Source organism: Streptopelia decaocto (genome assembly GCF_964273445.1).
Source record: "Streptopelia decaocto genome assembly, chromosome: Z".
Classification (NCBI taxonomy): domain Eukaryota; kingdom Metazoa; phylum Chordata; class Aves; order Columbiformes; family Columbidae; genus Streptopelia; species Streptopelia decaocto.
In genome coordinates this window covers 6,798,998-6,808,259 of record NC_138657.1, presented here as the reverse complement: position 1 = coordinate 6,808,259, position 9,262 = coordinate 6,798,998, and the positions used below count along the sequence as shown (strand labels likewise).

The following is a 9,262-nucleotide window of genomic DNA, read 5'->3' as shown; positions in this document are numbered from 1 at the left end:
GCGAGGTTCTCATTGGCTGCCGCGCGGCCGCCGGGAGCGCGGCCTTTTCGGGTAACAGGAAGTGGCGGACGGCGGTGCGGGAGAAGGAGGAGGTAGGTCAGCTGGGGCGCCCCGCCCCTCGTCATGAGGGGACGGCTGCCGGTGGGGCCGGGGCGGGAGAGCCCTCAAGTGCCACAGGTGCCCTCGGGCGCGACAAGTGGGGCTGCCCCCTTGGCTGACCCAATGTCAGCTACAGGCCCCTCGGAGCGGGCGGTGCGGCTCGGCCCCGCTGCCCGGGGCACGTCAGGGCCGCGGTGCGCGCTGCTGTCTTCCGCCCGGGCCTGATCGCGGTTCCCTGCGTGGCAAAGAGCCGGCCACTTCGGTGAGGGGAGCGGCGCTCGGCCCCCCGGCTCTCGGGGGTGTAGAGCCGCTTGCTAGTGAAACCTAAAAACATGAATGACGTGTTGACGAGGGTGTTTTTGAATATGCTGCTTTTGAAGTCCTGCATTCAGCTCTGGTTCCTCAGCACAGGACACACATGGGCCTGCTGGAGAGGGGCCAGAGGAGCCACAGGAATGATCCGAGGCTGGAACAGCTCTGCTGGGAGGACAGGCTGAGAGAGTTGGGGTGTACAGCCTGGAGATGCGAAGCTCCAGGGGAACCTTATTGTGGCTTTTCTGTACTTAAATGGGGCTGATACAAAGATGGGGACAGACTTTTTAGCAAGGCCTGTTGTGATAGGACAAGGAGTGATGGTTTTAAACTAAAGAAGGGAGATTCAGGCTGGACATGAGGAAGAAGTTTTTTACAATGAGAGTGGTGAGACCCTGGCCCAGGTTGCCCAGAGAGGTGGTGGATGAACCATCCCTGCAGACATCCCAGGCCAGGCTGGACGGGGCTCTGAGCAACCTGAGCTGGTGAAGATGTCCCTGCTCATGGCAGGGGTGGCAATGGATGAGCTTGGAAGGTCGCTGCAAACCCAAACTATTCTATGATTCTGTTGTAATGACAAAGTCCTTTTCTACCATAGGGAAAATCCAGACTGGTTTGCCTTTGTGAGGTAGCTGAGAAGAACAAGCAGAACCTTCACTTTGCTTCAGTCTGGTCTCCTGTATTTTTGTTCTTGTCCTGTATTCTCTCCTTACAGAGGTTTTAATTGTCTTTCCTTTTCTGTAGTTGCACTTAACATTTGAAGTCACGTTATTATTCTTCCTTAAAAATTCTTTCTTTCTTTCTGAAAAATGCTTCTGAAAAGTTTTTTTATAAAATATCGAAAATTTCTTAAATGTTCTGCATGGATGTCCTCTTACAAGGGAAGCCTGTGCAATTAAAATCCATGATGAGTCTTGCATTTGCAGGTGTTTTTGACAGTGCCCGCTCTACTATCAAGCTGTATGAAAGGGGTAGGCCTTCATTTTGGTTCACCATGAAAAAAGTGTGGCATTTGTTTTTAAACAAGGAGTTGGTTGTGGGTTTTTTTTATTTGTTTGTTTTGGTTTTTTTTGTTTGTTTTGTGTGGGTTTTTTTTGGTTTTTTTTTTGTTTTGTTTTGTTTTTTTTTAGAAAATACCTTTAATCTGTGAGGGACTTCAGTAAAGCGAAGACTGCGTGTGTTCTGACCAGTTCTGTAGAAGAACGTCATTGTGATGATTTTGTATTTACAGTAAGGTGCCTAGGTGTTGCTGTCACGACGAACCTCTCTTTTGTGTTCTATGAATAAACTGTTCCTCCTTTTGTAAGTACGTTGTATCTTACAGAACTTCAAAAAGAGTAACCCTTTCTGTTTTGTGGTCTTCGTCATTCTGCATCTTTCAGTACTGTGGCCAAATTGTGTTTCCTTGTCTGAGTGTGTGACGGGTTTTGTTTTTCCTATAGCAAGGGGAAACAAAGTTTTCATCCTACCAGAAGCTGGGATAACATTAACCAGAAGCTGCTGTAGGAGGCTGCAGAGAAATGGGAGTGTGTGTATGAAATAGGTTGTATAGTAGAATCAATGCAGTCCTCTGCTAAAACAAAGGCAACTGAAACAAACATACACAGTCCACTTGCAGTGCTGTTACTGTCTTCTAAAGACCAACTTCATTTGCAGTAGTAACTTTGGTAACTACCATTCTGAGTTCTCCGTAAAATAGTAGTTTCAGATGCATAATCACAAAAATTACTTCAAAGTTCTTCAACATAAGCAGGTGTAAAATTTAAGAAGGGTTTTCTTATACAACTTATTTTTCTGTCCTGTAGATTTTGAACATGATATTGATTTTAGATTTGCTCTGATTTTTCTTATGTAAGTCTAGTAACTGTGAAGGTTCATTAACTTGCAAATTTATCCATTGATTTAACAGGTAATCACCAAGATGCGTGGTCATTTTGTCACAACATATTCATACTTCTTAGTCCTGTTCTGTTAGTGAATTACATTCACCAGATCAACTTATTTTATTCATGCATCAAGGTTCTGGATGAAAAGTGGAATTAAATTAAAATGCAGAAAGACAGTTCTCAAAACAGCCTTATTAGCTAGTTAGCCTGATGTGAAAGTATTTGCTTGATGTCAAATTAAGGTAGATTTCTAAAGTGAAAGAAGTTGTAACTACAACCAACAAAAAGTTCAACCTTTTATGGTTACCGTTACCCTAGATTTTAGAGGCAATAATACTTTAGAACTTGCTTATGTGTCTCTGAGCTGGAAAAACAAAACTGGTTTGGTTTTCCTTTTAGGTTTCATTTTTGGTTTCTGAATGTGCATTAGTTACTGACATTGAAAAATTGTTTCTGTACCTGCACAGGAGCCTGCAGCTGTCAGTTCTCAGTCACTATAGTCAAGTCTGGTTCCAGGTGGTCAGTGGGCTTCCTTTAGTTCAGTAGTTTTGTTTGCAAACATGCCTTGTGTGATAATTCTTGTATACTGGTATCTACTTTGAAAGTTTCTGGTAAGCTCACCTATGAAATCCAATGCGGATTGTTGCAAAAATGCTTTTTATTTAGCCTAGCAATTTAATTTGCAAGTGAAGCTTCCAAAAGTCGCAGCTATTTGGAGAATAATTTTCACTGATTACCTGCTATATTAAATGTTTTCAGCTGCTTATTTTGCCCTTATGGGAAAAATTACGTTTGATTATTACCAGCCTTCTGGAAACTTCAGTGTACCTGCCTCAGTGTACCTAGCATGACAGTTTCTTCTGAGGTACAGTGTGATACATACAGGATATTGATTTAAATATGACATTTCTGATGGTGCTGCTGCACAGATTTTTTTTTTTTTTTTTTTGGTTGGTTTGGTTTGTGTTTTTTGTTTGTTTGTTTTTCCCCTCCTAGCTTATGTATTTTAATGGAAAACCAACTACAAGTGGCTGGATAGCTCAGTGGGTAGTGTCTACAGGAATTGCCTGGATATGCATAATGGTCTGTCAAAATTGCAAAATAAATTGGAAGTTTAAACTATCTATATGGACATATTCTACTAGGTAAATAAAACCAGTATGATGCATACTGGTTTTCCTTGTTGTCATATGGTTGGTTTTTGTTTTTGTTAAAAGGAGTTTTAATGGTATTGGCTGTGCTTGGTAGTATATACGTATTAAGAAATGTTTTAGAAGTGTGATTTGCCAGTGAAGAGATTGCCTGCTGTTCAGTTGAGTGTTTAAGCAGTAGAGCACACAAAGGAATTTGTGTGTATAATGAAAAGTAAAAAAAGGTGGCTTCAAAGATTAAGCTTCTAGGTTGTTTTCAAATGCAGGAAGAATTATAACAAAACAGTGTGGGAGGCTAGGTATTTATCTTCCCTTGTGTCTCTTACTTTCATAAGAAGTAGGTGTGTTGAAGGAGATAGTTTAAAAATATCATAGGCAGGTGACTAGCATGACAGGTACATCTGTATAAACACCATTTGGTGCGTAACAAGTGTGCATATGTATACATGAGGTGAAAAAAGTCATTTGCAAATAAAGTATAAACATGTGGGTTTTTCTGAGATACGCTAGTTTGTATGATTGGCAAAAGCTGATCATGCTGGGGTTTTTTTTGCTTTTACATCATATCTATGTCAGTTGTTTCTAGTGTCTTCAACTACAAGCTTGAGTGCATAAAATCTTATTTGCGTAGTTGCTACAGTTACAAATGTGTTTAGTTTAGGAGGCAACGGAACCTGGGGGATACGCATTATCCAGGCATACATGTAGTGAGTAGGTAGCGTTCTGTACACTGGTAATATTATTAGAACACGGCACTGTTTTACAAAAAAGGATAGCTACACTTGGGTATGGCTCCTCTTTTGTTTGTGCATCTCTCTGTTAGCTTGCAGAAGTGCACATTACATTCATGACAGACCACAATAGGTGTAAAATGCTTGGAGTTTGCTATTCTGAGCAAGAAAGAATACTAAGTCCTTGGTCTTCACATCAGAGGTGCTTGGAAGAAGTGCTTTAACTAGTATTATGACCAGACATTTTCTGTGTCAGGTGATGTATGATAAGGAATGTTCATAAAACAAGGGGAATTCCTATACCTTAAAATTTCTAGTTTTCATGGCAGATTTTGTGTAAATTGTTGTCCTCTATCAGTATGATAAAACTCTGTGAATTATGTGCACTTCTGTTTTATAGCAGTTGACTACGGTCTTGAAAGACCGTAAGGAATGAATATGCCAGCTATTACGCTATACTCAATGTGAGATACAGAGACACCGAGTTTGTAGTCTGGGATACCTTAATTCATTGGGTCAGATGATAGTGGCTATGTTGTCGAGATTGTAGGGAGAAGGCACTTGCCTTTTACTTTATACGCTCAATGTTTTGGACTACTGTTGTAGAGAGTGATTTGCTACATGAAGCTGTGGTGTTACAGGCACTTCAGGAATTATTTTCGTGTTGCTAGTGAAGTGAGCAGAATAGCAGCATCTTGGATGTCCAAAATGATTCTAATATATCTGTTGGTGAAGTACTTAAGAACTAAATGAGTTAAACACTATTGTGGTATGCAAAGGTACATCAATGATTTTTAAAAATGCCTGAGCATTTAAATTCTATAGTTTAAGCATTTATCTGGACTAAAACATATACATCTAAGTCGTTACTTTCAACTTGCAAAACAAAGCTTTTCCGTTAAGTATTATTTAAAAAGGAAAAAAAAATAATAAAGAGAAGATGAAGTCACATACAACTGATGTGCTGATGCCAGGTTTAACTGCACAATTTAGCAACACATTCCAGCTTGCTGCAAAAATAAAATGGTGTCATGGCCTTGCTGTAGAAATAATTATGCCGTGTGTGACACAGGTGACTGTAACCCCTCTTCTGACATACACAGTCCCAGTGTCACTGCTGCTGGTGTCTTCTCTTGCCCGCAGGCTTGCAACGATGCTGGAGAGCTTACAGTTGTCTGTTTTGACCAACAGACTTCCATTTCAGTGTGGATGAGATAATTTAAAATGGTTTACCATACTGCATGTTGGCTTCACTATGTCACATGTAACCTGCTTGTGCCACGAGTGTTACGGGGTCACTTGCTGTTTTGTCTCATTGCCTATTTTTGACGTCCTTGTTATCTTTCAGTGACACTTGAGGATAAGAAATTTTAATCCTTTCCTCTTGTCACGTAGGGCTTAGCAGTAGGTGGAGAATGTTTTTAAAGAGCTCAGGAATGTTAAAGCTCAGGAACCCCAAATGAAAAAGCACTGTGTGTCCTTGAAGAGTAAGTGGAATTGCTGTGATTTTAGGCTGAGATTTTTAAGGTCTTAAACTGTTATTTATGTGTCCAAGGTTAATAAGATGCAGCTGTAATTTCTTCACTGTTATATTTGGCAAAATGTGCTGCTGTTGTGGGGAAAATGTAAAATAATGTGCATACACATTTATGTTATGATTTGGGCTAACTTTGCTAAATAACAAAGAATCTCATTTAGAAAGCTATTGTAAAATACCATAAAATGGTTCATGAAATGAAAATTTTTGCACCAAAAGTAGGGTTTGCTCTGCTTCCATCCCTGGTTCTTCTGCCGACTTGAGCTGTGTCCCTTTCCTGGGTAAAGAAATGGTGTCCTTCACCTCCTAGTGACTGTAATCAGGATGTCTTTGTGAATTTTAGTCTTCAACACTTCCTTTTCTCTATACATGAGATGAAAAAAAGGAAAGGTGGCAAAAGGCTTCTGTGAATTTGAAGGTTATCAGTGTAATTTAGTATCAGATGTGCTCTCTACAATATGTCAAGATTTAAAAGACATACTGGATTATGTATGGTACTAAACAAATTACTGTTGTTTGCCAATCTGACACAGTCAAATATGTTCAACGTATAGAACATAACTCGCAGGAGAAGTTCCAAGTTGAAAAAAAATTCATTATGTGTGTGCCTAAGCAAGGGCCTCTTGTGTTGCTATCTTCTGAGAGGCATACTAGTAATTTAACAAAAAAATATTTGACTAAATAGTCCAAATTTCCAAAGTTTGGAAAATTACTGGAATACTTCTAAATCTCCTTTGCAGACTTCTAGGTGAGTTTCATGGGAAGAGGTGTCCTCCAACAAAGCACAAAGATCGAGCAGAGACTGTAAAATAGTAAAAGAGGGAGACTGATCTTATGTGGTTTTAAAAGTGCAGAGACTGAGAACTTTTGTGTTCTTGATCTAGACATCAGCCAAATTGCTTTCTATCTTGGGATGGAAAAATTAATGCAATGAGGAGAAGAGTGAGGCTATATATCCTATCACAGGCTGCATTTGTTTTTAAAAATGATGCAGAATATTATGAAAGGGATTGTTTGTTTACAGGTCTACAAAAGGATCTTAGAGGCCACCCTTTTCAGCACAGTAGCTGGACAGGAAAGAGGGAATGTGGGGCTTTCCAAATGCTGTCAGCTGTGTCTAGCTTATGGTGGAAACTTCACAAAAACCTGAGGAGAGACTTGTGTTGACTGAGCCAATGAGGGAAGCCTAGATAGTAGTTGTGGGCAGCAAACTGTCTTGTGTGGGCTCATATTAACCTTCTCCAGCTGTGAAACTTAACATCAGTTTAAGAATACAGCACGCTGTGGCCACAGGCATAATGGAGATTGGTCAGAAATGTTAATTTCAGTGAAAGCTAGGCATTGCTATCATAAAGGATAATTATTTTTTGAGATAAGACTCAAGGAACCATCTGAAGCATTCTTATGCATCTCTTGGTAATAGACCTACTTGAGTTACATTTCATAATCTCCTGAATGCAATGTTAGAGAGAAGAGTTTTTTGTTGTTGTTTTTCCTCTGTCTTGGTCAGGGAAGTATATAGATGAAAACTCTGCTTTATGATTTATAATCTTTCTTTAATCTTGTCTGTTCCAGGGATTTGTTTTATTAACCTTGACGGTCCTGAAAATAGATGTTTGTTGTTTTGGTGTTTTTTTGTGTGTGGTGTTTTTTGTTGTACATTTGTTTGTTTGTTTGTTTTTCCTCTTCTATAAATAATGAGGTGAGGGAGGATATTTTAGTATAGGCTCTTAATTTGAGATTCATATTGTGATATTTGTTCTTCATGGTGCAAAACAAATGAGTGTACGTGTAATATTAAAAGGGAAGAAAATGCAGTAGGGGAATTGTATCTTGTTGTAGCTGTGGCTTATTGACTCTTCTGCACAAAGGGCTGGGGTTTTTATGATCATCTACCTGCACTAGTTCAGAGTCATTCTGTAATATTGTAAATTGTTTCATGTAATGCAGTGATGTGCAGTAGTGGTTCTGTTTTGCTTCTGCAGTTCAGAAAGCCCAGCAACATGAAGGTGAAGTGTGACCCCACATGCAGTGAAGCCTAAGCTTAACTGAGACTGATTTTAAAAATATTTTTTCCTTTTGTTCTGTTTCACTTTCTGCCCCACCACCCCATAATTTTTTATGTCATCATGCCATAACAACTGATTTAACATTTCTGGGAAAGAAGTTCCTTACAGTCTTAAAGCAACACTTTTGAGACCTCAACACTGATGCTCCACAGATTTACCTTGTAATAATTTTCACTTGAAGATCTCAAAACTGTGTCTAACTGGTGCAGTATCAAATCACTTTTGTGCTATATTTTCCTAATAAGTACCTATTTGCAATCTCAGTTCAACTCCCAATGCCATTTTTCAACTGCTAGGCCCCTGCTGTGTGTTCATATTAGTCTGCAAATTTCTTTTTGCTTCAGTGCAAGCTAGCATTCTGTTGTAGTTCCAAGGGAAAACTAATATTGAAAAGCTGGCTTCTTTAAGTAGACCCCCTGCTTGGCATTGAGCATCTTGGGTTTAGTTTTTGAGAGAAGGGTGTGCAGGGGTTGTTTTTGTTCTACATGAAAGAGTCAGGAAAACTACTTAGAAAAGCAATGATCTAATACGTCTCAAAAAACTTTATATTTGTATGTATAGAATTTAATATGTAAAAAGTACGAATTACTGCTCTGAACCTCTTCATGTCCTCTTTCCTTTCTAAATGTGGTTTGTAGACATAGTGCTGACTGAGACGGAACTAACAGACACATGATTCCTTAGGGCGCAGAGTCCATGGCCACTGCATTTGCTATTTCTGTATTATCTATTTTTTTTTTTAAACAAAGCTTTTTGTTTGCTCCGAGATTGATGAGGCTGTGGGGCTTGTGCAATAGGCCCCCTCCTTGATAAAACAGCGACATGTCAGTTGTTCTTGGGTATGGACTGGTGCTTTTCCCCATTTTGGTTTGCCCAATGTACGTTCTCACAAAGCCTGTGCTAAACTTGTGCCTCACTTTTCTGTGGATTTCTTGTCTCTTTTCAGGGTGATATACAACAAGGCACTGACATCATATAATCCTGTCGTGTTACACTGATCCATTGAAGCTCCTGGCTTCGCGTTTGAGGCAGGTTAAAGAAGCAAAGCTGAACCTGTGCCCATTTCTGGAAACAGTTGAAATCAATGTTCAATATGGACAGATGTCTCTTTGCCTTACCTTCAGACTCTGATCACTCAGCCTGATCCACCCAAACCACAATTTATTTTCAATGCAAAGTGATAAACATGCCTGAATAAAGAACTGCAAAATTGAAATAGAAGTGCATTGAAAGCGAATATCCCAGTTCATGGAAAATGTCTTGTGAATTATATTTCTGTAAGGGCCAGATGAAACAAAATGAATTACAATGTTTAAATTAATAAATTAAAGTAGTGGGAGCTCTTTGTTTTCAGGGAGATCAGTGTTACCTTTTCCAGTAGATAAATAGCAAATGGAAAGAAAAACATAATAAAACTTTAGTTAAGTGAAGACGGGGTAATGCAGGAATTTTCTTCAAAGAAAATGCCTTAGGAAAC

General features: G+C 39.5%; 1 protein-coding gene across 3 annotated transcripts in view; it reads left to right on the top strand.

Moving 5' to 3' along the window:
• Window positions 1–41: 41 nt before the first annotated feature.
• The window catches only part of XRCC4 (X-ray repair cross complementing 4), a 188,137-nt gene continuing 178,916 nt past the window's right edge, over window positions 42–9,262 (top strand). For 2 of the 3 annotated variants that reach the window (XM_082074986.1, XM_082074983.1), the window contains exon 1: window positions 42–92. The gene's annotated coding sequence lies outside the window, so the exon portion shown is untranslated. Of the gene's footprint in view, window positions 93–342; window positions 362–9,262 lie in introns of those variants that run through there. The other variant, XM_082074985.1, reaches the window with a different exon arrangement.